This window comes from Gallus gallus, chromosome 17, assembly GCF_016699485.2.
Source record: "Gallus gallus isolate bGalGal1 chromosome 17, bGalGal1.mat.broiler.GRCg7b, whole genome shotgun sequence".
NCBI classification, from domain to species: domain Eukaryota; kingdom Metazoa; phylum Chordata; class Aves; order Galliformes; family Phasianidae; genus Gallus; species Gallus gallus.
Window position 1 is genome coordinate 660,224 of NC_052548.1, and position 25,403 is coordinate 685,626.

The window sequence follows — 25,403 nt, forward strand, 5'->3', positions numbered from 1 at the left end:
ACCAGCCTGAATTCTCATCAAGCCCCTGCTGCAATCAGTCCCCTTGCACCACCTGGCTTTCAACAGCGTTCAGGGGTGGTGACTGAACCTCTCCCTGATTGGAATGGGATGCCAGCACCAGGTCTTCCCTGCAGCCTCTCTTTTCCCTGCAAAGGCAGCCCCAGTTCCTTCTGTCCACTCCTCAGAGGGCAAACTTGGCCACTCCTTGCAAGCCTTGTTGCCCTTCTTTCAGAGCTGCTTCAGCACCTATTGGCCCTTCTTTGCTGAGGTGCCCAAAACTCTTCAATGGATACGAGGTGAGGCCTTGTTTTGTGCCGGTCCTTGCTTGGTTGTTTTTCCCTATTCCTGCTCAGTACGCCATTCCTTTGCCAGAATCTTTGGCCTTTTTGGCTCTTGGTCTTACTGCTGGCTCATCTTCTGCCTCCCTGAGGTCAGCATTCCTTGCCTTTTCAGGGATCAGGCAGCTTTCCTCCCCTCCTCCCCTTGGAGCTGGGGTGCTCCTGGGCTTGTTGTTCCTTTGCCTGCAGGACCTGACACTCTCCCTATTGTTCTCATCCTGTCTCCTGGAAGGTGAAGAGGAACAAAAATCCTGCAGCAAAGAGCAGAGCTGTCCACAGGGGGCAGGGCTTGGGTCAGGGCTGTGTGGTGGGTGGCTGGCAGTGGTGGCCTCGGGGCCCAGGCTGGCAGGGGGTGGCACAGTTGAGGGTGTGGGCCCAGAGGAAGGGGTCCCAGGCACAGTAGAGTTCTGTTCCCAGGATGGAGGAGAACCAGGTCAGTTGGGGCTGTGTTGGCGCCCAGGATGGGAAGGTCTGTTCATTGGGCCTACTTCTGGGCCCTGACTATTTGCCTAGTAAAGTTTGGGCCTTCTCTTTTCCCAGATAACAGGGATAGGTACAGCCCCAGGGCCTTGGGGCCCAGGATGAAGGGCACCAGGACCCAGTATGGGCTGCCTGGGGCCCAGGGATGGGGTTGACCAATCACAGTGGGGGCCGTTGCCCTGGATGAAGGAGGAAGGCACTAGTTGGGGCTCTTTGGGACCCCTCTGCGCGCCCGGTACAGCCAAGCCTTTGGCTTCCTCCCTTTGTACAGCTCAACCTCTGATCCCTAACCTAAAATGGTAACTGTAGTGCAAAGGGTGCGATCCGCTCTTTCCTAGTGTTTTAATTTTCCTAAGAACAGGGAAGGACTTAGCTATAAACAAGGGCCCCTTTCTGAAGGGCAGGACTCAGAAGTATTCCCATAGAGCAATCCCCTTAGTGGACTGAAGTAGCCCTTCTTCCCCTGGGTGAGGCAGCCCTAAATGAGCCTGGGGAGGCCTGGAGCCGGCTCCTTCCCCTTTTTGCCCAGGTGAAATGCTTGCACGTGTCCCAAGCAGAACTCTTTTCTGAAGCCTGGGAGGGACAGTGCCTGAAAGCATCCTTTCTTCCTTCTTTCTTGTTTGTCTTTGTTCTTTCCAGCAGTGGACTCCAGTGTTTTGCCTGTGCAGCTAACATCTTTTCCAGCCAGGATGCACAGCACCCTGCTTCCTGCAGGTGGTGATGCAGGCAGCACTTTTGGGCTCTGGAGGGCCATTTGGGCATTATGCAAAAACTGAGGTCCTGCTGTGTCCCATCTGCAGGGCTTGCATAATAGCAAGGGACAGAGCCTGAGCTCTTTCCCAGCTGAGGCAGCCTTTTCTGAGACGTTGTTTCCTTTGCTTTCTGCTTTTTTCTCTTCCTTTCTTTTTGCCTTTACACAGCTAGAACCAGCGCACTTACACAGAGCATTGCTTTCACCCATCCCCCGCAGGCTTAGGGCAATTCCTCACTGCAGGATGGGCAAACCGAAGTGTAATTGTTCTCCTTCCCAGAAAAAGTCACCAACAGAACTTGTCCTGTTGCCCTCATCCACCAAAAATCCCTCAAATACACTATTCTTACAGCCAAACCAGACCATTTTCTGTTCAGTTGCAGTGTTCTTACGGAGTATTTCTAGTCTTGTTCTGCTGAGTCGTGGTAAAGAAACCCCAGTCTGCAAGACAGCAATACCTGCTCAGAAACCTGCTGGAGCAACAGAAGTTGTGTCAGGCCCGAGCTGAGCAACAGACACATCCTGAAGCCAAGCTACCATTTTCTGACCTGCAGTGCTGTTTGGCCTGTCCTTGGAGTTCACAGAAACTCCCAGTCCCCCAGCAACAGAGTGGTAGCTGCTGGAGCACACAAAATGTCAGGCGTAGCTAAGACTTTCTGCTGAATTGCACAGCCAGACCCAGCTGCCCTTGCCTCCCCCTCCACGGAAGTGTACCCTGTTACCAGAATGGCAACTGTAGAGGCTATCACAGGCACATCCTTAGCCAGGGAGCGAAAGGACTTGAAGTAAATGAGATGGAACTGCCTTAGGGACCCTTTGTGACCCAGGCCTCACCACTGGTTAACCCAGAATGGCAATAGACCAAGGCTATCCAGGCCCTTTCCCTTAGCCCAGGGAGAGGAAAGGTCAGTCCAGGCTGAAGATGGAACTGCTTCCCCTTTTGAGGAGGAGGGCTCACACCATACTAAACAAGAGGATTGAAGCAGTGATCCTTCCCTTGGGGCAGCCAGCCCTACTTCCCGTTTGGTTAGCTGGCTGTCACCAGGATCTAGATCAGTCTTGCCTGTTAAGAGTGAGGCCTGAAGCCTGTGTTTCCTTTGCCTTGTGCTGTCTTGAGTCATGTGCTGGACTCTTGTATCGTGTCTTTGTTTTGCTTTGCTCTGTTTTCCTTGTTGTTTGATGTCTTTTGTCAGTCTTGCTTTATTGCTGCTCCTTGTACCTTTGTTTTGCTTTGCTCTGTTTTCCTTGTTGTTTGACGTTCTTTTTCAGTCTTTTTATCCCTGCTCCTGTTTGCAATACCTTTGTTATGTTCAGATGTGGTGATTGATACCTTCCCTTTCCCATTCTTGGAACTCTTTTCTCCCTCCTTCAGGGTGTTCCTCTTTGTTTCTCCTTCAGGTGATTTTGCTTTGCCTTCCTTGGCTTTTTGGAACCACAAAAGTACCGAGGTCCAGAGGAAGAAAAGCTCTCCTGCTGTGGCTGGGAGGTGATCAAAGGAGGCTCCCGGCAAGCACCACAAAGGCAGCTTGCTTCTCCAGAGGCTTGCTGCCGTGTTCCTTGTGGAGAACTGAGGTTGTGCATCTGCAGGAGCTGCTTTGGCATGGAGGATTTTGCCTGGAGTTGCCCCCAGTCGTTGCTCGGATGAACGAGAGGCTTTTGTCCTTCTGTGCAGGAAAGCTGCCACGTGGGTGAGTAAGGAGAGTGCCTTCCTTGCCCCAAGGCTCTGAGGTCCTGGTGGCACGGTGACGAGAAGGCTGCTGTTCTTGAGTAAGCCTGCCACGTGGGAGTAATGGTTGTGGCCTTTTGGGCAAGTCTCTGAGGAGAGGTCTTTGGGCAGGCTGGTTGAGAAATGTCATGTGCTGTCTTCTCCACGAGCCTTGCCTGCCTTTGGTGCTTGTGTTGAGAAATAGTGGTCCTGTAGAGCAATGGCAGGGGAGAAATGGTCAGTCTTCTCCACGGCCTTACGCTGCTTTCCCCAGTGTCTGTAAACTGTAGAAAGGTGTGAGCTCCTAAGAGGGGAGGTGCCTTCTGTCCATGCTGTTCCACGGAGCTTCCTGAGCTCCTAAGAGCTGGAGCCCTGCAGAGCGTCCTGGTTTGTTTTGCTTCCTTGTTGAGCTGTTGGGAGCTTTTGTGGGTGCTTTGTGCGTTTGAAGTCCCTGTGAACTCTGCTGAGACCTGGTTCCTAGGGAGAGCCCCGCTGCCCCCTTTTTCTCCTGTTTTCTTCCCTCGGGAGGTTAAAAGGGCCACCCAGGAGTACAACTTGCTGCTGCTCCAGCCTGTCAAGTGGAGATGATGAAGTGTGACCGCCACTGGGGCAGGGAGGAGAGCAGCTAAGAAAATCTCTCTGACTTTCAGAAATGGCCCTTGTGCTGCTTTCTCTGACTTTCAGAGGCTTTCCTCCTGGCTTTCAAGCTGTTCAGAGGCATTGCTAAGAAAGAAAGAGCAGAGCTCTTCCTGCCATGGCCGAGTTCACCTTTCCATGCCAGAGCATGAAGCATGGTCAACAAGGACGGGGTAGCAGGAGCTGGAAACAGGGGAAGCTTCCACAGAGCCCCCCGCTGGAGTCCCAGGGTGATGAGCTGAAGCTGATCTTGGCAGCATGAAAGGTGGTTTTCCGGGATGTGTGCCGTATAGGGCTCAGGGCTGTCACTGGGGTTGCTTTCACAGGACCCCCCCCAGCCCAGCTCAGGACCCCCGGTGAGTCTGTGGGTGACAAATGTGTCACTGAGAGACAGCATCAGGGTGGGAATGCGGGGACCATAGTGCCCAGGGCAGAGCCAAGCGGTGCTGGGGGGGTCACCCCCGAGGAGAAAGTCTCCCCCACGGGAGAAATGGATTGCTTAGCTCCCCACTAAGCTCCCATTGCCTCCCAGTATTGTCTAGAGTCTTCTTGTGCAAACTCAGTGCCCCCCAGTGCTGCCTGGCACCACCCCAGTGGTGTCTGCGGCCCTGAATAGCCTCCCAGTGCCCTGCAGTGGGCTTCCCAGTGCCTCCAGTACTGCCCAGTGCCCCCAGCTCAACACACCCACTGCTCACTGCGTGACCATCTCCTTCCCCAGGAACAGCACAAGGCAACAGAGACGTTGACAGCAGCGATGGAGATGGAGATGTTCAGAGTGGAGGAGCTGTTGGCTCGCTGCAGCCACCCCAGCATCCCCGGAGGTGGGCACGGGGGAGCCTGGGGGGGGGCTTTAGTGCTGCACAAACGACTGCAGGCAGAGGTGTAGGAAAGCGAACGCCATACGTTTAATAATTTAACGTACAACACAGCAAATAAATGATGATATTCCCAACCATTTCCCACCCTAACAATTGTTTCTGATCCCACCCCCTACAATTCCCACCCTCTAATCAATTTCCCACCCCGCAATCAATTGCTCACAACCCACCCTCCTCCCCCCTTCCCCCCGCTCCCTCCCACCAATAGTTCCCTCCCTCTGCAGAAAACCTCCCAGCCCCCCAAATTCCCACCCCAACAATTCCTTCCTCCAAATTCCAACAACTTGGGAGTGTAACGTGATCAGAGTACAATTTCTCCCCCAGAATTGCCACCCCACAGAATTCCCTCCCCCTCCCCCCATCTTCAATGCCAGCAGTTACAGAATGTCCAATCATTTTTGATGCCAACCATCTCCCACGGCAGCCATTTCTCACCCCAGCAGTTCCCCACCCCCCAAATTCCCACCCCAACAATATCACAGTACAGCCATTTCATTTCTAACCTCAGAAAGATCCCAGTGCCTTAAGAATTCCAGCACCAAATTCCCACCCCCCACCCCGGATTCCCACCCCAACAATATCTCAGTACAGCCATTTCCAACCTCAGGAAGATCCCAACACCCCATGAATTCCCACCCCAAGAGTTCCCTCCCCCCACCCCGGATTCCCACCCCAACAATATCACAGTACAGCCATTTCATTTCCAACCCCAAAAAGATCCGAGCACCCCAAGAATTCCCACCCCAAGTTCTCACCCAAAGAGTTCCCACCCCAAATTCCCTCCCCCCACCCATTCCCCACCCCGCAACCATCCCCTCCCCACCCTCTTCCCACCCCCCAGCCTTCTTTTCCCACCCCAAAGCTTTGACAGTCCAACCCTTTGGCGGTCCATCAGCTTCAGAGTCCCGCATTGCCCCAGCCCAAGATGCCGTTTGTGGACAGCCCAGTTTTGGAGGGGTAGGGCTGGGGCCGGTGCTGGTGCCCCCGGAACACTGCCGCTGCTCTCTGGGCATGGTGGGGGCCAGCGAGGAGCCCAGGGCTCCAGGGAGCCGTCTTGGTCGGCTATGGCCACGTCTCCTGCTCCAGCAAGTGGGCCGGTTTCTTGGTGCGCTCCCGCTCGAGCCGCTGTTGGGCTGTGATGGGCACCCCATCAGGGCACAGTCCTCCTGCTGCCCGCCCACCGTGCTGACACAGCCAGCTTGGCCTAGCGCCGGTGTTTGTGGCCTGGGCCATCGTGGCAGCGCGGCAGCTTCCTCTTTGTGGCTGGGCCGCTGCCAGTGTGCTGCTCGTGCCCGGTGCTCTTGCTGTTAGTGGTGGTGCAGGCGGGCGCTGGGCACTTGGCTGGCTCGGTGCTGTCTTTGTGGTGCATGTCTGCCAGCCGGCAGGAGATGAATCCGGGTGGCAGTGCCAGGCGGGTGAGAACCACCCGGGGCTGCCTCCGCTGCACCTCTTGGATCAGACGTGCAGTGCAGGGCAGCAGAGGTGCGGGGGCAGCCAGGGGGGTCGGCAGTGCCAGGCGGGTGAGAACCACCCGGGGCTGCCTCCGCTGCACCTCTTGGATCAGACTGTGCAGTGCGGGGCAGCAGAGGTGCGGGGGCAGCCAGGGGGGTCGGCAGTGCCAGGTGGGTGAGAACCACCCGGGGCTGCCTCCGCTGCACCTCTTGGATCAGACGTGCAGTGCGGGGCAGCAGAGGTGCGGGGGCAGCCAGGGGGTTCGGCAGTGCCAGGCTGGGTGAGAACCACCCGGGGCCGCCGTCCGCACGCGCCTCTTCCATCAGATGTGCAGTGCGGGCGACGGAGGCGCAGGGGCAGCCAGGGGGCGTCGGCACGGGCAGCTCAGGGGATGCTGGCTGCCAGCAGAGCGAGTTGCTGAGGAGCCCTGATTCAGGATGTGTCTCTTTGCTCAGCTCCCTGCTGGCCCCGGAGGAGTCCGAGTGCTCTGTGCTGGAAGAAGAGGAGTCGAGGCTGCTGGAGACATCAGGGCTCAGTGGCTCTGTGGCAGTGATGCCGCTGCATCAGCTCTTGCGTTTGGCAGCTGTTTGCAATGGCTTTGGTCCCCTCTCTTGTGACACCGGGCAGGTCCTGCTTGTGCTTGGGGACCTCCAGAGCCGCTTCTGAAAAAGCAAGAACATCCCCCCGAACGATGATGGCAGCCTTCCCACAGCCACTCGGTGCAGGCAGCCACCTCTGGGGTCACCTCTGCGGAGCACAGTCTCACCGTCAATCCAGGTGAGCAAACGGGTCCATTTCCACATCATTGTTGTCAAGTCTGCGGGTGCTGGGTGTCTCTTCTGGAAAAGGCAGAAAATGCCCAGCGGGGCACAATGGCAATGCCGGCTTTCCCACGCCCACTCAGTGCAGACACCCCCCCAGCAGCTCTGCTGCCCCTCCGAGAGAGACTCACCGTTGTTGATCCACGTGAGCATGTCATCGATGTCTGCGTCGTCGTACAGGATGCCTGTCTTGGATGTCACTTCTGGAAAAGGCAGAAAATGCCCAGTGGGGCAATGCCAGCTTTTCTTTCCCACACCCAGTGTGGGTGGGTGGGTGGGTGGCCAGCAACCCCCCGCCAGCTCTCTGCTGCCCCAAACTCACCGTCGTTGAGCCATGCCAGGAGATGCTGGAATGTCCGCCACGTCCTCCGGGATGTCTGCGCTCGCTGTGGCTGCTGGAAAAAGCAAGGACATCCCCAGTGGGGCAATGCCAGCTTTCCCCCAGCCAACCCGGTGCGGACAGCCTGCCGCACGCCCCGCAGACCCCCAAAACTCACCCCCGGAGTCCCAGCGCTGCGGTGCTGCAGGCCCGAGCGGAGCCGTGGCGGGATGGGGGCACCCGTCGGGTGGGCGCTGGGTGCCCCTGGTCCTCCGTGAGCACCACGGCGTCCTGAAAGGGCTCCATCGGCGACTCCCAGGTGGCGGGCAGGGTGCAGGGCACGGGGAGAACCCTGCTCCTGCAGTGGTGGTACCTGCAAAAGAACTGGCGGGGGGGCCGGGGCGGCCGGGGGGCCTGCGGCAGGCAGGTGCCTGCGGGCTGCGGGGGCTCCCCGTGTGAACACGGCCCCAGGCCACAGCCCCATCGGCTGCTGGGGCAGCAGCGTCCCTGCCAGCAGGGGATGTCCCCAGCAGTGAGCAGGGGCAGTGGGGGGAGCCATAGCTGGGTGCAGCCCCCCAGGTAGCAGCTGCAGCAGCGGTTAAGTGCAGCCCCAGAGTTGGGGGCAGGCCCCCAGGTGGCAGTTGAGCCCCAGTTGGGGGCAGCCCACCCAGGGGGGAGCTGCGCTGCCTGTCCCCAGACACCTGGTACCCAGGCCAGGACAGAGGCCTGAGGCGCCAGGTAGGTGGCAGTGGGGACAGGGAGGGCTTGGGGTGGTACCTGGCATCGGTCCGCGGATGGTGGGCTGCATCCGGCGGGGTCCGGTGGCGGCACAGTCGCTTCAGGGAAGATGGCGTCGGGTGTCAGAGGCACCGTCAGCGCTCCTCGAGGGATTCCTCTCTGTGGGGAAAGGCCAAAGTAGGCTCTGGGGTGGGCTCTGGGGTGAGCTCTGGGGCGCTGGGGTGGGATCTGGGCACAGGGCTGAGATCGGGTTCTTACAGGGCTGGATCTGGGGCGCTGGGGTGGGATCTGGTTACGGGTGTGATATCGGGGTTACAGGGGTGGGATCTGGGGCGCTGGGCTGAGATCTGGGCTGTTAGGGTGGGATCTGGGGCGCTGGGGTGGATCTGGGACACTGGGGTGAGCTCTGGGTTACAGGGGTGATATTGGGGTTACAGGGGTTGGATACTGGGGCGCTGGGGTGAGATCTGGGCACAGGTGGTGGGATCTGGAGCGCTGGGGCCAGCTGAAGCATGGGAGCAGGGGAAGCCTGCTGCCTTACCTGCCATGACAGCTGGAGAGTGGCAGTTAGGGGAGCCCCTCCCCCCAGGGGGGTTGCGTGACCGTTGGGGTCAGCCCCTTTCCTCCCCCGGGCTTGAGATGGTTGCAGTTTTTTGTCCGCCACAAAGACCTTAAAGACCCTCAAGTCTAAGCACAACCTAACCATACCAGCCTAACTCTAACGAGCCCGCCTGCTCAATCATGTCCCCGAGCACCACCTGGTTTTCAACACATTCAGGGATGGTGACTGAACCAGCTCCCTGGGGAGAATAGGGAGCCAGCCCATCAGGTCTCCCCTCAGCCTCCTTTTCCCCACACTAAACAGCCCCAGTTCCTTCAGTCCACTCCTCAGAGGGCATATTGGCAAGGCCTTCCCCAGCCTTGTTGCCCTTCTTTCAACCTGCTTCAGCACCTCAACGGCCCTTCTGTGCTGAGGTTGCCCAAAACTGAACACTGGACTCGAGGTGAGGCCTCGCCAGTGCCGAGTCCAGGGGCAGGATGACTTCCCTAGTCCTGCTCACCACACCATTCCTGAGCCAGGAATTGTGGTTATGCCATTGGCCTTCTTGGCCACCTGGGCACACTGCTGGCTCATCTTCAGCCACCTGTCCGTCAGCACACCAAGGTCCCTTTCAGGGATCAGCAGCTTTCCAGCCACTCCTCCCCAAGGAGGACTGGGGGGACGCCTGGCTTGTGTGACCAAAATGCAGGACCCGACACTCGGGCCCCATTGAAACTCATCCAGTCAACCTGGAAGAGTGAAGAGAGAACAAAAACCAAGCAGGCAAAGAGCAGAGCTGTCCACAGGGGGCAGGGCTTGGGCAGTGCCTGTGTCGGAGGGTGGTCCAGCACAGTGGTGGCCCTCGGGCCCAGGCTGGAGGGGGCCTGGCACAGTTGAGGCCTCGTGTGGGCCCAGAAGGAAGGGGGGCCCAGGCACAGTAGAGCCTCGGGCCCAGGATGGAGGATACCAGGCTCAGTTGGGGCTGTGTTGGGGCCCAGGATGGAGGCGGACAGGTGCAGTTGGGGCTGCCTGGGGGGGGCCGGAGCTGGAGGGGGGCCTAGCAGAGTTGAGGCCTCCTCTGGGCCCAGACAAAAAGGGCCCAGGCGCAACCAGGTCCTTGGGGCCCGGGATGAAGCAGGCCCAGGCCCAGTTGGGGCTGCTTTGGGGCCCAGGATGGAGGAGGACCGGGTGCAGTTCGGGCTACACTGGAGGGGCCCGAGCTGGAGTCGGGCCTAGAACAGTTGAGGCCTGCTCTTTTCCCAGATGGATCCCCGGCACAGCCAGGGCCTTGGGGAGGATGAAGCAGCACCAGCACAGTGGGGGCTGCTTTGGGGCCCAGGATGGAGGAGGACCAGGCACAGTTGGGGCTGCTTTGGGGCCCGGGCTGGTGGGAGGCCCGGCACAGCCAGAGCCTTGTGGCTGCACTCCCTCTGTACAGTTCAACCTTGATCCCTAACCTAAAATGGTAACTGTAGTGAAAGGCAGTAGCTGATCCAGCTGCTTTCCTGTGTTTTAATTTTCCTAAGAATGGGGAAGGACTCAAGCTAGTAAACAAAGACCCCTTTCTGAAGAACAGGACTCAGAAAGTATTAGCACAGAGCAGATCTCCCCTTAGTAAGGAGAGAAGTAGAGATTCCTCCCCTTAGACAGGCAGGCCCTTAAATGAGGGTGGGGAGGGCTGGAGCCAGGCTCCACCCCTTTTTGCCCAGGTGGAAATGCTTGCAGTGTGCTCCACAGCAGAACGTGTTTTAATGAAGCCTGGGAAAGCCTGTGACATCAAAGAATCCTTTCTTCCTTCTTTCTTGTTTGTGTTTAGTTGCCTGCAGTTCCAAGCAGGTGGACTCTCAGTGTCTTGCAAGTGACAGCTAGCAGCAGCAGGTCCAGCCAGGAGGCACAGCACCCTGCAACCTCCAGGTGAGTGACAGCAGGCAGGGCAGGGCTTTTGGGCTCTGCAGGGTCATTTGTGTGGAGCATTATGCACAGGAACAGCTGAGTGTAAAGATGATGTCCTGAGCTGCAAGCTAAGCATAACGGAGAGGCCCAGCGGCTCAGCTCGTTTCCCAGCGTGAGGCAGGAAATTAGAGCCACGAGGGATATGCAGACGCTTTCTGCTTTTGTCTGTTGCCTCACTCCTTCTGCCCCTGTCAGAGGGGAGGAACGAGCTGCACTTGCACAGAGACATTGCTCTCACGGCCACTCCCCCCTCAGGTTGGAGCATTCCTGGCTGCAGGATGGGCAAACCGAAGTTCTTGCCTGATTGTGTCTGTGAAGCTTAAAAAGGGAGACAAAACTATGGCCTCTTGGCTCATGAAGTGAGAGAGGGGATGCTGTGCTACTGGGCTGCAGTCAAGAGTATGAGAGAGTCTGTGTTCTATGAGATTTGAGAGACAGTTCTGGGGAGTGTGGGAGCAGTGCAAACGTGCAAGGGTGCTTTTCCTTTCAGGGGCCTTTGTGCAACAGCAGATGTTGATGCCCTAGAAGCACGGTGCGGAGCACATCCTGGGATCAAGGTGCCACGGACTGGAAAATGCTGCTGTGGCGGAGTTCCTGTGTGAAGGACAAAACTCCCAGTCCCCCAGAAAAGTGGAGGCAGAAGAGCAGTGACAAGGTATCTACATGTCTATCTGTGTATGTGCACAGCAGGCCCAGCTGCCCTGCTTTCCTCCCTCCACGGGATCTGCTCCTTGCTGCTGCTGCTGCTGGAGTCTCCTCTGGCCACGGTGGCGTGGGGCGAGTTCTTGTGTCAAACAGGATCTACCGGTCCGTCAACCCGTTGTGACTGGGCCTGATCCCCTGGTTGACCTTTAATTAATCCCAACATTATCCATCCCATAAACCTACCCTGGCACTGAGGTAAGGTGCAGTCCATCTGGCCCCGTGGACTCGGGCATCCAGCTTTTGGAGCAGGTCCAAAACCATCTAACTTGTGGATTATGCATGGCCTATTCGGGTCCCCATTCCTATCTACCAGCACAGGGGACTGTGTTCGCAGGAAGTAATGAGTCTTGCTATTAAGACTGAGGCAACGAAGGCATTAAGTACCTCAGCCTTGTCCTGATCCTTGGTCACCAAGTTGCCCTCGGCAATCCAAGAAGGGATGGAGATTCTCCCTAGCCCCTCCTCTTGCTGTTGATGTATTTACAGAAATATTTATTGTTGCCCTTTACCCTTGGTGGCCAAGCTCAGTTCTAGCTGGGCTTTGGCTTTTCTAATTTTGTCCCCTGCACATATTTGCTACGTACCTGTAATCATCATAAGTAGCTTTGCCCACCTCCTTCCACAGACCATAATCTGTGGAATCCGCTCCTGCACCTTTAAAATTACTTCCTGAAAGTATTGCCAGCCTTCCTGGGCTCCCACGCCCTCCAAAAGTACTTCCAAAGGGAACCTCTCAACCATGGTCCTAAAGAGGTTCAAGTTTGCTCTCCGGAAGTCCAAGGTGGCAGTTCTGCTGACTCCCCTCCGTGGTTCAGCAAGAATTGAGATATCTAGCATCTCACGATCACTTTGCCCAGGCGGCCTCCAGCCTTGACATCCCCCACAAGACCTTCTCTGTTAACAAACAGCAGGATTTTGCTTCCCCTTGCTGGCTGCGTCACCAGCTGTGTCAGGAAGTGATCTCCCACACACTCGAGGACCTCTGGGACGGTTCCCTATCTGCTGTATTATAAATCCAGCAGATGTCTGGGACTTTGCAATAGCCCACAAGGAACAAGGGGAGAGACCTTGAGACCTCATGCGGCTGTCTCTAAAGTGTCTTGCCCACCTCTTCATCCTGGTTGGGTGGCCTGTAGCACACTCCCACGATAAGGTCAGTCCTTACTGGCCTTTGCTTTTATTCTGACCTAGAAGCTCTCAACCCTATCATCGCCATCCTTCATCTCCAGCCATTCCCATTCTTTCTTAACGTAGAGGGCTGCACCACTGCCTTTCCTGCCTTGCCTCTCTCTTTTGAAAAGTCGCTAGCCATCCATCACAGCACTCCAGCTGTGTGAGTCATTCCACCTCGTTTCTGTGATTTCCAAGTGATTTTTCTCCTGTTGTTTGATTCCAACAAAAGCCACTTAGGATTATTTTTGTTGTTTTTATTTTTTTAATGGCAGGCATTGTGTTTAACTTAAAAAACTTAAAAAATGAACGGACGAAGAATAGCTTTGTTTGCATTCTGGGTAACTGCTGAGGCTTTGGCTGACGACAGCTTTCAGCTGCCACCTGAACTAGGCTGGATTTGTCTCTGCTCTCCATAGGTGAGTATTTCTCTTGCAGACCTTTGAATCAATGATTCCCCCTGCTATTTGTCTCTTCTGGTTGCTGGAGAGAAGAGCTGCAATGTCACATCCTGATCCGTAATGTGCTCAAGCTTGGTGATTGTCAGTAATTCAGGATATGCTTGCTTTTCTTTAAGTGAACTAAGGGATAAGCTATCATGCTGTGCCATTTCTTTTCCTGTGCGTAATGCCAAGGGATAGGGCTGCAGGTGCCTGCTGGTTCACGGGACATCCCAGAGCTTTGTACACAGCTTAAGTGATGGAACAGGAAAGACTCCAATATGGTAAAAACGTGATTTCTAGTGTTTTGGTACGTATATTCAAGTCAGTATGGGTCCATTTCAGACAGCATCGTCTCACATCTGTTTGTTGTCTCATATCAAACGCATTTTTACTGATTTGGCTACATACATACTCCACCCATAGTTTGCGTATTGTCTTCTTAGGGTGAGGTTTGCCTGCTGAACAGCGATACAAAAGAAGCTTAAATTACAGAAGCAGAGAAGCAGAGACAGTCTAGAGGCTCAATACAGTAGGGATCAGTTAGAGTATTACTTTGAAGTTGTTGTGTTCTGGGTCCTTAGGTGGGATGAGAGACGGGTGTGAATGTTACAGCCAAGTGTTTTTCCCTGGTCATTGCTCACTGCTTGCCATGCAAGCCAGCTCTTCTTTTCCCTGCCTCTGCTTTTCGTGTGCATGCATATGCATCGCAAAATCTCTGAACAGATTTATTTTTCACGTTTTAACAGTGTATAGCTAGAAGTGGGGCTTATCCTCATCATCTGATGGAGATTGGTTGTGTATGGGGGAGTTTGCACGGAATTATTAGCATCCTCACCAAAAGCAAGGAACAGAAAAAGAAAGAAAAAAAACACCCAAACCACCCTAAAAGCTTGCATAAATGACTATAGCTGAGCCAGCAGGAAATATTACCTGCAGTTTGCAGAGTCCTCATTTTGCTCAGCACTGACTGGATGGGGTTAACAGTCGACCACTAATGAAGGAGGCTCTGCTACCTGTCTGAGCAGTGCTCCAGTCTTTGTTGCTGCGTTATGAATGCACTGCTCCTCCTGCCACATTTCTTCACGCCCTCGGTTGTTATCTGAGCAGTGGTAGCCCCCACGAGCGATGCAGTCAGTGCATGCTTGCTCCAGGTGCTCCATAAGCACAGCAGAAGGATGCCAGGGGGCTTGCAGGCAGTGTGTGCATGCTGTTGCTCTCTCCAAGAAGCCCCTGTTTTGGCTAGCTGCAGAAGAAACCATTTTTTCCTTGGTCAGATCCTTGCAAACGCAGTGCAAGTGTACAGAACGGTACGGTGTCTAGCTGTCTTTTCGCAGTACGTGCAATGAGGTTATCTATTTTTCAGGCAGAGAAGTGCGTCCAGGCAGTTTGGAGAACTGCTGGCTCAGGCTTCACCTCCACTAATCCAAGTTCAGTCACTTTCCTCTGAAGAACCTGCATCAAGCCGTGGTTTTAAGCTGCAGATGGAGTTCTTCTCGCAGGACTGAAGTGCTGAAGCTCTCTGAGCTCCGAAGGCACCCTGAACTCATGTGAGTGTGACTGGCTGCTTTGCTTTTGGCAAGAGACCCTTTAGAGCCCCAGAGTGCGCTGTGCAGAGTCTCTAAGGAGAGGACTCCTGAGGCCGAATTTATTTGTATCCCACAGGAGGCTTTTTCTTGGTTGGCAACGTGCTTAAAAAAGAAAGAAATGCAAATGGGCATTTCCACGTGACTGTATTCTGCTCAGTGCAGTGTCTGCCTGTGTTGCAGACTGAGCTCCGTGGCATTGCAAAGAATGCACCAAAGTAAGTAGTGCAGGAGAGCATTTTTTCCAGTTAGAATGTTGGCCTTCCAAAGCAGGCCTGCCTTGGTTGCACTGGCTTGCATCTCAGCTGGTGTTCTGTTGTCAGGGTTCCCGTATTTCTAGCGGTTGTCAGGGCGGTGGCTCATGACATCGTAAGGCCGTGGCGATGTGACGGTAAGAATGTCCCATGTCAAGTACAAGATGGCTGTGTGGGACGAGGGGAAGCCATGGCCTGACAGCTGCCCTTCTGGTCAGCAGTGGAATTCTGCGGGGTCCATTAGAAGGCCATTTCTCTGTAATGCTTTCTCTGTTGGTTCCAGTCAAGATGTGGCCGTTGTATGAAGTAAGTTTGTGGTTGCTGTGAAGCTGGGAGGAATGTTGACTGCCTTGGGGGTTGAGAGGCCTTGCAGCAAGATGTGGAGAAATGTGAGGGTGGTCCCCATCTGCACGAAGAAGAGCAAGCGCTGCGTTCTGCACCTGGGATGCGGCAGCCCTGGCTGTACGTACAGCGTGGGGGGGGCGAGGGGCTGGAGATCAGCCCTGCCAAAAGGGAGGGATCTGGGCGTTGTGGTTGCTGACAACTTGAATCTGAGCTGGCAGTGTGCCCTGGGCACAGGGTTTGAGTTTGGGTGGTCCTTTGGGGAGCCAGGGGTTGGACTTGATGGTCCCTGTGTCCTTTAAGAAGGCCGAATAGTCTTTCAGTGATTGTTCTGGGCAGCTCACACCACTGGGTGTATAATTCATTTCACTTGGAATTTCAGGGTCAGACATAAATGTTATTATCTGCTTTAGAGAAAGAAGTGGGAGGCTGAACTGATATTTGGAAAAATGAAAAATGTTTAAAATGTTTTTTGCAAGATAAGCCCTCAGCAAACAGTCGTCCTGTTCCACTTTTGGCCAGTCTCAGATGCTTGTCTTCCAGAATGTCTGCGTGTGGATGAATCACAACAGGATCCTGGGAACTTTTAAGAAAGGTAGGAAGGAGGAACCGGGGAACTACAGGCTGGTGAGCCTCACCTCTGTGCCTGGGAAGATCATGGAGCAGATCCTCCTAGGAGCTATGTTAAGGCACACATGAGACAAAGAGATCCGAGACAGCCAGCATGGCTTCACCAAGAGCAGATTGTGCCTGACCAATCTGGTGGCCTTCTGTAGTGGAGTGATGGCTTTGGTCGACGGGGGAAGGGTGGTGGATATCATCTACCTGGACTTCTACAGAGCCTTTGACATGGTCCCTCAGCACATCCTTCTCTCTAAATTAAAGAGGTATAGATTGGAAGGATGGACTGTTCAGTGGAGTAGGATTTGGCTGGCTGGACACAGCCAAAGGGTTGTGACGAATGGTTTTGTGCCAGGGTGGAGGCTGATCACAAGCAGTGTCCCTCAGGGGTTGGTCTTGGGACCTGTGCTCCTCAGCATCTTCATCAGTGACACAGACAATGGCATCGAGTGCACCCTCAGCAAGTTTGCAGATGATACAAACTGGGCAGTGCAGTCGATAGTCTGGAAGGAAGGGAAGCCATCCAGAGGGACCTGGACAGGCTGGAGAGGCTGTGGGTGTCCCATCCCTGGAGGCATTCAAGGCCAAGCTACCCATGTTTGCCTTCTGTAGTTATCAGTGGGGCAAGAGGAAAATGAAGAGTACAATGAAGTACAGAGTGCTTTTCTTGTCTTGTTCAACTGCAAGTTCCTGTTTTCTCAAAGGCAAAAACAATTAAGGCTCAGCAAAAACAATTAAGGCTCAGCAAAAACAGTTAAGGCAGTCATTGTAAGTATTAATTTCTGATGATGGTGGCTGCCTGTGTTCGGAGGTCACACTTAGTTGAAGCACACTGCGCCTGTGGAAATTCTGCTGAGCAATTAGCAAAAATACCCTTGTCATTAGGAAGAAACAAGAACACTGTTGTCCATAAAGTAATCAGTGGCGTTTAAGCAAGTGACACCTCTTTGTTTTACAGGAGAAAAAAACGACAGGTGAGCCTAACATATTAATTAACTGAGAACAAAACGTTAGGAAGGACAAGACTGTGCTTGAGTTTTCCCAGTAATGAGTGCCTGAATTCCAGAGTGGGTTTCTGAATCTTTGTTTCATCCTACGGGTCCTATGAAGGACTGTGCCATCATTGTAATCTGCATCAGAAATGCCTCCTTTCTCAGTGCAAATCCTGCCATTGGATTAAGGGCAAAAATAATGTGCAGAGTAGGACTTCTATAGTACTCCATATTATAGAACTCTAAAGACAGACTATAATACTCTATATTACAGGGACTCTAAAAACAGACTGCTTCAACACACTTGGAATCAGCACACCTTTGAATCTGATGCAAAGAGATGCATGTTTGGTTGTTTTGTTTTGTTTGTTTTTTTAAATCTCTTTGAACAGCCAGATCAAGTAGCTGAGCAGCCTCGTTCCAGCTTTTCTGTAAAACTTGAGTCATGAGGAGTGCTTTCTCTAACAGTGGTAGTGTTGGGACACACGCTTCTCTTTTTGCCACAGACTGAGCATTGTTCTCTCTCCTTCTTCATATCTTGCAGGAAAGATTGCTTCACGTGTAATGAAAAGCTAGTGTCCAGAAGATCACTGCGGCCAGATGCCAATTTTGATGCCCTCGTCAGTAAGACTTGTCCAAGCCCTGATGTATGTGAAACTCATCAGGAGGGAATGCTGGCAAGAATCAGCTAACACAGTAGCAGCAAGCTTTCAGTGACAGCGTTAAGGAAGGGTGACGATTCAGGCTGGGAGCAGGTATGTCATCACCTGACTTGACCACATGTAACTTGATGCTAGAAATACACCACGTCCTCCCTCCCTGCATGGCAAGAGATGGCTCTCTTCTCCTGCAAAGGCAGCCGAAGTAACTTCTGTGTGCTGACTAGAGAGAGAAAACTTGGTGTCACTCCTTGCAAGTCCTGTGGCAGCCAGATATTGTGTGATGAGAGTTGCTGTCTATTTACTGTGTTTGGTTTCTTTGCTTTGCCATGCTGTACACGAGTAAAGGAAATGAATGGAATACGAGATGGTGACCTTGTTTTGTTTGCTTTGTTTTCCTTGCTTGGTTGTTTTTCCTCCTATTGCTTTTCAGTAGTGCGCCTTTTGCTTTGCTTTCCATTGTCTTTGTGTCTGTTTTGTTGGCTCTTTGTCTTAGCTGTTTCTTTCTTTGCATTAGCTTCTTCCTCCCAGAGGAGAGCATTCCTTGCCTTTTCAGAGGATGGTTCTTGGCTTTGCTTGGAGTTTCTCCCTTGCTCTTCATTCTTGGTTGCCTTACCTGGCTTTGCCTTCCTTGTCCCCTTGCCCCGGCCTTGCTCTTCCTTTGCCTTCACTTACCTGATGTGCTCTCTCCCTTGATTGTTCTGTTCTGTCTGTTCCTTTCTGGCTTCTTGAACTGCAGCCTCCTCTCTGGGCTTTCCTGCCGTGCTTGATGCATTTGCAGCTCCTTGGAGTTTCCCAGGTGGGTCCACGCCTCCTGGGCCTCCTTGCCTCTTCCCTTGTGGTGCTCTTGTGGCTTTTTCTCCAGCTGGCTGGATCCACGCGGGCCTATTGCCCCATTTTCTCGGCATTGGTGTATGTAGATTGTTCTATGTCATCTTCCCAGGCCTAGATGCTGAGTTTTTGCCTCTTCCAGACTCTGTTGTCATCTTTGCTTTTCCGTGAGAGTGTATTCTGTTCTGTTATCGTTGGTTGCTTGTTTTTGAATTTGGTGTTTGTTGTTGTTTCATTTATTGTTGTTGGCTTTCTTTGATGTGCGTGGGGTTTTTTGTTCTTTTTTTCAGTTTGGTGCTCTTTTTCTTTTTTTTTGCTGTTCATTTCTTTGCACTGTATTTTTTTCCTAGTAGCGTTTCTTTTCCTTTCTCTTGTACTAGAAATTTTAGCTCCTAACACTAATCCAAATGTATAAACCACAAGTCTGAACTCTAAATCACACAGGTGTATGGGAACTGTATAATCACAGCCTGACCCCCTGTTTGACTACCTGAGGCGAGTGCTGAGTCAGCTGCAGGGGCACAGGTGATGGCAGTTTGACCTGAGTGACCGTAAGGGGTGGACCCTGGCTGCAGCCCTGCTAGACCCCATGTAAGGGCTGACTCCCAAGGAGGAAGGATCTCTATCTGGAGGTCACCCTTAGTGGAGCCCTTCTGCGCGCCCAGGGTACGGGTAAGCTTTTTATGTCATTCCTCCTTTGGAAACGCGCTCATCTCTCTGGTCCTTTACCTATTTGCCTTACAATCTGTTTGCCCTGCACACAGGTAATGTTTAACCCTCCTAATGGGTAGCCCTTATCTTTTTCTGTAAATGCAACAGGGATAGGGTTAGCCCTCATCAAGTAAGGGCCACCCTTAGTCCTAACAGCTAAGGGTAGCCCTGAAGGATTCCCATTTTGGTTATGGTTAACTCTAATCGGATGTGGTAACCGTTGACCTGTCACTGAAGGGAAGCCCTTCATCCTAACCTACTATGGTAACTCTTCATCCTAAACGCTAGCCTCTAACAGTAACCTTTAAGCCAATCCTTAGGGGTTTTCCTTCAGCCTTTGCACTGACTGAACTTGGTAGCATTTCCACGTGAAGCCTTATCTAATGCAGTAACCCGCCAATCTGATGCCAAAGGGTAACGGTCCGCAGTTAGTAGTAAGACTAAATAGTAGCACTTAACCGTAATCCAGCAGGGGATGAGGGCGAGCTTGTCTTCTGCCAGGGCGAGCGGCTGCGGGCAGTGCATCTCCCAGCTGAGGTGCCTGTAAACATCTGCCAGCTGTCCTTGTGGACGGCCCGTCATCGTCATGGAAACTGATTGTAACAGCACAAAGGTTCCAGGAGCGTGGGTGATGTCAGCTGTGACATCCTCTGGGGGGCCTGGAGCCGCCCTTTTTTGGCCTTGCAGCCCATCAAGCCAAAGCCTGCTGTCCTGCACGTGGTCCCACCGGGCAGAAACTCTTGGGACGTAGGAAGGTTCAGGGGAGGGGACAGATGCCTGAGGGCATTCTTTGATTCCATCCCAAGAGTTGTTTTGTCTTTGTTCTTTCCATGTCGTGTGGTTTTCCTTTGCTTTTCCTTTTGCTATTTAACATCTTTTCTTTCTTTTATGCTTCTTTCTCTGTTGCTATGCCTTGCATTGCATTGCATTGCTTTGGTTATTTGTTTTTTTTTCCCTTTGTTTCGGGCCAAGCCGCAGGGGCTGCTAGGGCAATGTCCTCACTTGGAGGGGGAGGCTGGGTTTCCCATCTGAGGGCTTCATGCACAAATAGCAAGGAAAACTCAGACACAGAGCAATCCTAAGCAAAGGCACGCCTTTTCTGAGACACTGTCTCAAGCTCCCTGAGCTCTTTTTTCCTACGAGGTAACTCCCCTGCTTTTTTCCATCTCTTATTACAACAAGAGAGATTTCCATCGCTCTTACAACAGCTCGCCAAATAATGTTCTTACCCACAGAAGCTTTCCCTTTTCCCTTTTCTCAGTAAGAGTCGCTTGAATCCCGGGCTGATTCCCTAAAACCAAGTGTAATTGTTCTCCTTCCCAGAAACCAGTCACCAACAGAAGTTGTCCTGTTAGCCCACATCCACCAAAAATCCCTCAAATACACTATTCTTACAGCCAAACCAGACCATTTTCTGTTCAGTTGCAGTGCACTTACGGACCGTATTTCTAGTCTTGTTCCTGCTGAGGTAGTGGTAAAGAAACCCCAGTCTGCCTGACAGCAATACACTGCTCAGAGTAAAGCTGCTGGAGCACACAAAATGCTGTCAGGCGTCCGAGCTGAGCAACAGACTTCATTCCTGAATTGCACAGCTACCAGTAGAAGTGACCTCCACGCTGTTTGGCCTGTCCAAGGAGTTCACACAGCTCTGAGTACCCCCATTTCTACACAGAGTGGTATCCCCCGTCGGCTATCAGCTGCTACTGTAAGCCTTTCTGCTGCTTGAAGCCAGAGGGGCCAGACCCAGCTGGCCCTTAGGGACCTCCTTTGACCCAGGCCTCCAACGGAAGTGTACCACTGGTTAACCCAGAATGGCAACTGTAGACCAAGGCTATCACAGGCACAGTTTTCCCTTAGCCAGGGAGCGGAAAGGACTCAGTCCAGTAAATGAAGATGGAACTGCTTACCCCTTTGTGAGGAGGAGGGCTCACACCATACTAAACAAGAGCAGAATTTGAAGCAGTGATCCTTCCCTTGGGGCAGCCAGCCCTGAAATGAGGTGAGGGAGGGGTGGAACCAGGCTGCACCCCTTTGTCATCCAGGTGAGTTGCTTCCCTCTTTTTGCTCCTGAGCAGAACAAGATTTGATGAGGAGGAAAGCCTGTGAAGTCCAAAAAGACTGCTTTCCTACTTCCTTCCCGTTTGTGTTAGCTGGCTGTCACGGAGTGATCTAGATCAGTGTATGCCTGTGGCGGGGCAGTGGGCCTGTTTTCCTGTGTTTGGCTTTGCGATGATGCTGTCTTGAGTTCATGTGCTGGACTCTTGTATTTCGTGTCTTTGTTTTGCTTTGCTCTGTTTTCCTTGTTGTTTGACGTTCTTTTGTCAGTCTTGCTTTATTGCTGCTCCTGTGTTGCAATACCTTTGTTATGTTCAGATGTGGTGATTGATACTTTTCCCTTTCCCATTCTTGGAACTCTTTTCTCCCTCCTTCAGGGTGTTCCTCTTTGTTTCTCGGCTTTTCAGGTGATTTTGCTTTGCCTTCCTTGGCTTTTTGGAACTTGGGAAAAGGTACCGAGGTGCATGGATATGTAGAAGAAAAGCTCTCCTGCTGTGGCTGGGAGGTGATGCAAAGGAGGCCTCCCGAGCAAGCACCACAAAGGCAGCTTGCTTCTCCAGAGGCTGCAGCATAAGCTCGTGTTCCTTGTGGAGGACTCCGTTGTGCATCTGCAGGAGCTGCTTTGGCATGGAGGATTTTGTGGAGTTGCTGCCAGTCGTTGCTCGGATGAAGTGAGGCTTTTGTCCTTGTATCTGTGCAGGAAAGCAGTGCGGAGGGAACGTGTGTGGTGAGATGCTGAGGAGAGATTGCCTTCCTTGCCCCAGCAGGCTGCTTGTGTCCTGGTGATGCACGGTGACGAGAAGGCTGCTGTTCTGTGAGTAAGCCTGCCACGTGGGAGTAATGGTTGTGGCCTTTTGGGCAAGTCTCTGAGGAGAGGTCTTTGGGCAGGCTGGTTGTTTTGCTGGGCAAGTGCTGTTTCAGTTGTTTGTTGCCGTGCTTGGTTGGTGCTTGTTTGAGAAATAGTGGTCCTGTAGACGAGCAGTGCTCTGGCAGCAGGGGAGTGAGAAATGTCATGTCCACCCAGTCTTCTCCACGAGCCTTACGCTGCCTTTCCCCAGTGTCTGTAAATGGCTGTAGAAATGGCAGGGGGAGAAATGGGGAAGAGGGGAGGTGCGGTTTCTGTGCATGCTGTGTCCACGGAGCAGGTGTGAGCTCCTAAGAGCTGGGAGCCCTGCCAGAGCGTCCTGGGTTTGTTTTGCTTCCTTGTTGGAGCTGTTGGGATGCTTTTGTGGGTGCTTTGTGGTTTCGAAAGTCCCTGTGAACTCTGCTGAGACCAGTGGTGTCCTAGGGAGAGCCCCGCTGCCCCCTTTTTGTTCGGGCTGTTTTCTTCCCTCGGGAGGTTAAAAGGGCCTTCAGAAAACCCAGCAGTACAACTTGCTGCTGCTCCAGCCTGTCAAGTGGAGATGATGAAGTGTGACCGCCACTGGGGCAGGGAGGAGAGCAGCTAAGAAATGGTGTTCCCGTAGACTGTGTGGAGCTTGTTCTTGTGAAACGGTCCCTTTGTGCTGCCAGAATCTCTCTGACTTTCAGCCATGGCCTCTTCCTCCTGGGCTTTCAAGATGTTCAGAGGCATTGCTAAGAAAGAAAGAGCAGAGCTCTTCTAGGCCATGGCCGAGTTCACCTTTCAGGTGTATGCCAGAGCATGAAGCATGGTCCAACAAGGACGGGGTAGCAGGAGCTGGAAACAGGGGAAGCTTCCACAGAGCCCCCCGCTGGAGTCCCAGGGTGATGAGCTGAAGCTGATTTTGGCAGCATGGAAAGGTGGTTTTCCGGTGATGTGTGCCGTATAGGGCTCAGGGCTGTCACTGGGGTTTGCTTTTCACAGGACCCCCCCCAGCCCAGCTCAGGACCCCCGGTGAGTCTGTGGGTGACAAATGTGTCACTGAGAGACAGCATCAGGGTGGGAATGCGGGACCATAGTGCCCAGGGCAGAGCCAAGCGGTGCTGGGGGGGTCACCCCCGAGGAGAAAGTCTCCCCCACGGGAGAAATGGATTGCTTAGCTCCCCACTAAGCTCCCATTGCCTCCCAGTATTGTCTAAGTCATTCTTGTGCAAACTCAGTGCCCCCCAGTGCTGCCTGGCACCACCCAGTGGTGTCTGCGGCCCTGAATAGCCTCCCAGTGCCCTGCAGTGGGCTTCCAGTGCCTCCAGTACTGCCCAGTGCCCCCAGACACACCCACTGCTCACTGCGTGACCATCTCCTTCCCCAGGAACAGCACAAGGCAACAGAGACGTTGACAGCAGCGATGGAGATGGAGATGTTCAGAGTGGAGGAGCTGTTGGCTCGCTGCAGCCACCCCAGCATCCCCGGAGGTGGGCACGGGGGAGCCTGGGGGGGGGCTTTAGTGCTGCACAAACGACTGCAGGCAGAGGTGTAGGAAAGCGAACGCCATACGTTTAATAATTTAACGTACAACACAGCAAATAAATGACGATATTCCCAACCATTTCCCACCCTAACAATTGTTTCTGATCCCACCCCCTACAATTCCCACCCTCTAATCAATTTCCCACCCCGCAATCAATTGCTCACAACCCACCCTCCTCCCCCCTTCCCCCCGCTCCCTCCCACCAATAGTTCCCTCCCTCTGCAGAAAACCTCCCAGCCCCCCAAATTCCCACCCCAACAATTCCTTCCTCCAAATTCCAACAACTTGGGAGTGTAACGTGATCAGAGTACAATTTCTCCCCCAGAATTGCCACCCCACAGAATTCCCTCCCCCTCCCCCCCATCTTCAATGCCAGCAGTTACAGAATGTCCAATCATTTTTGATGCCAACCATCTCCCACGGCAGCCATTTCTCACCCCAGCAGTTCCCCACCCCCCAAATTCCCACCCCAACAATATCACAGTACAGCCATTTCATTTCTAACCTCAGAAAGATCCCAGTGCCTTAAGAATTCCAGCACCAAATTCCCACCCCCCACCCCAGATTCCCACCCCAACAATATCTCAGTACAGCCATTTCCAACCTCAGGAAGATCCCAACACCCCATGAATTCCCACCCCAAGAGTTCTCCTCCCCCCCCACCCGGATTCCCACCCAACAATATCACAGTACAGCCAGTTTCATTTCCAACCCCAAAAGATCCGAGCACCCCAAGAATTCCCACCCCAAGTTCTCACCCAAAGAGTTCCCACCCCAAATTCCCTCCCCCCACCCATTCCCCACCCCGCAACCATCCCCTCCCCCCCTCTTCCCACCCCCCAGCCTTCTTTTCCCACCCCAAAGCTTTGACAGTCCAACCCTTTGGCGGTCCATCAGCTTCAGAGTCCCGCATTGCCCCAGCCCAAGATGCCGTTTGTGGACAGCCCAGTTTTGGAGGGGTAGGGCTGGGGCCGGTGCTGGTGCCCCCGGAACACTGCCGCTGCTCTCTGGGCATGGTGGGGGCCAGCGAGGAGCCCAGGGCTCCAGGGAGCCGTCTTGGTCGGCTATGGCCACGTCTCCTGCTCCAGCAAGTGGGCCGGTTTCTTGGTGCGCTCCCGCTCGAGCCGCTGTTGGGCTGTGATGGGCACCCCATCAGGGCACAGTCCTCCTGCTGCCCGCCCACCGTGCTGACACAGCCAGCTTGGCCTAGCGCCGGTGTTTGTGGCCTGGGCCATCGTGGCAGCGCGGCAGCTTCCTCTTTGTGGCTGGGCCGCTGCCAGTGTGCTGCTCGTGCCCGGTGCTCTTGCTGTTAGTGGTGGTGCAGGCGGGCGCTGGGCACTTGGCTGGCTCGGTGCTGTCTTTGTGGTGCATGTCTGCCAGCCGGCAGGAGATGAATCCGGGTGGCAGTGCCAGGCGGGTGAGAACCACCCGGGGCTGCCTCCGCTGCACCTCTTGGATCAGACGTGCAGTGCAGGGCAGCAGAGGTGCGGGGGCAGCCAGGGGGGTCGGCAGTGCCAGGCGGGTGAGAACCACCCGGGGCTGCCTCCGCTGCACCTCTTGGATCAGACGTGCAGTGCGGGGCAGCAGAGGTGCGGGGGCAGCCAGGGGGCAGTCGGCAGTGCCAGGCGGGTGAGAACCACCCGGGGCCGCCTCCGCCGCGCCTCTTCCATCAGATGTGCAGTGCGGGGCGACGGAGGCGCAGGGGCAGCCAGGGGCGTCGGCACGGGCAGCTCAGGGGATGCTGGCTGCCAGCAGAGCGAGTTGCTGAGGAGCCCTGATTCAGGATGTGTCTCTTTGCTCAGCTCCCTGCTGGCCCCGGAGGAGTCCGAGTGCTCTGTGCTGGAAGAAGAGGAGTCGAGGCTGCTGGAGACATCAGGGCTCAGTGGCTCTGTGGCAGTGATGCGCTGCATCAGCTCTTGCGTTTGGCAGCTGTTTGCAATGGCTTTGGTCCCCTCTCTTGTGACACCGGGCAGGTCCTGCTTGTGCTGGGGGACCTCCAGAGCCGCTTCTGAAAAAGCAAGAACATCCCCCCGAACGATGATGGCAGCCTTCCCAC

General features: G+C 54.0%; 1 long non-coding RNA gene across 6 annotated transcripts; it reads left to right on the forward strand.

The window, feature by feature from the left end:
* The first annotated feature begins 14,076 nt into the window (after positions 1-14,076).
* Positions 14,077-18,718, forward strand: LOC121107042. Of its 6 annotated transcripts, XR_005840360.2 has the most exons (5): positions 14,077-14,477; positions 14,593-14,731; positions 14,837-14,904; positions 15,051-15,704; positions 17,267-17,747. It is a non-coding gene; the product is annotated as an uncharacterized LOC121107042 (long non-coding RNA). The 6 variants fall into 6 exon arrangements; XR_005840359.1 differs by adding an exon at positions 18,657-18,718 and having other exon boundaries at positions 14,593-15,704; positions 17,267-17,477; XR_005840361.2 differs by having other exon boundaries at positions 14,593-15,229; positions 15,492-15,704.
* Positions 18,719-25,403: the final 6,685 nt, after the last annotated feature.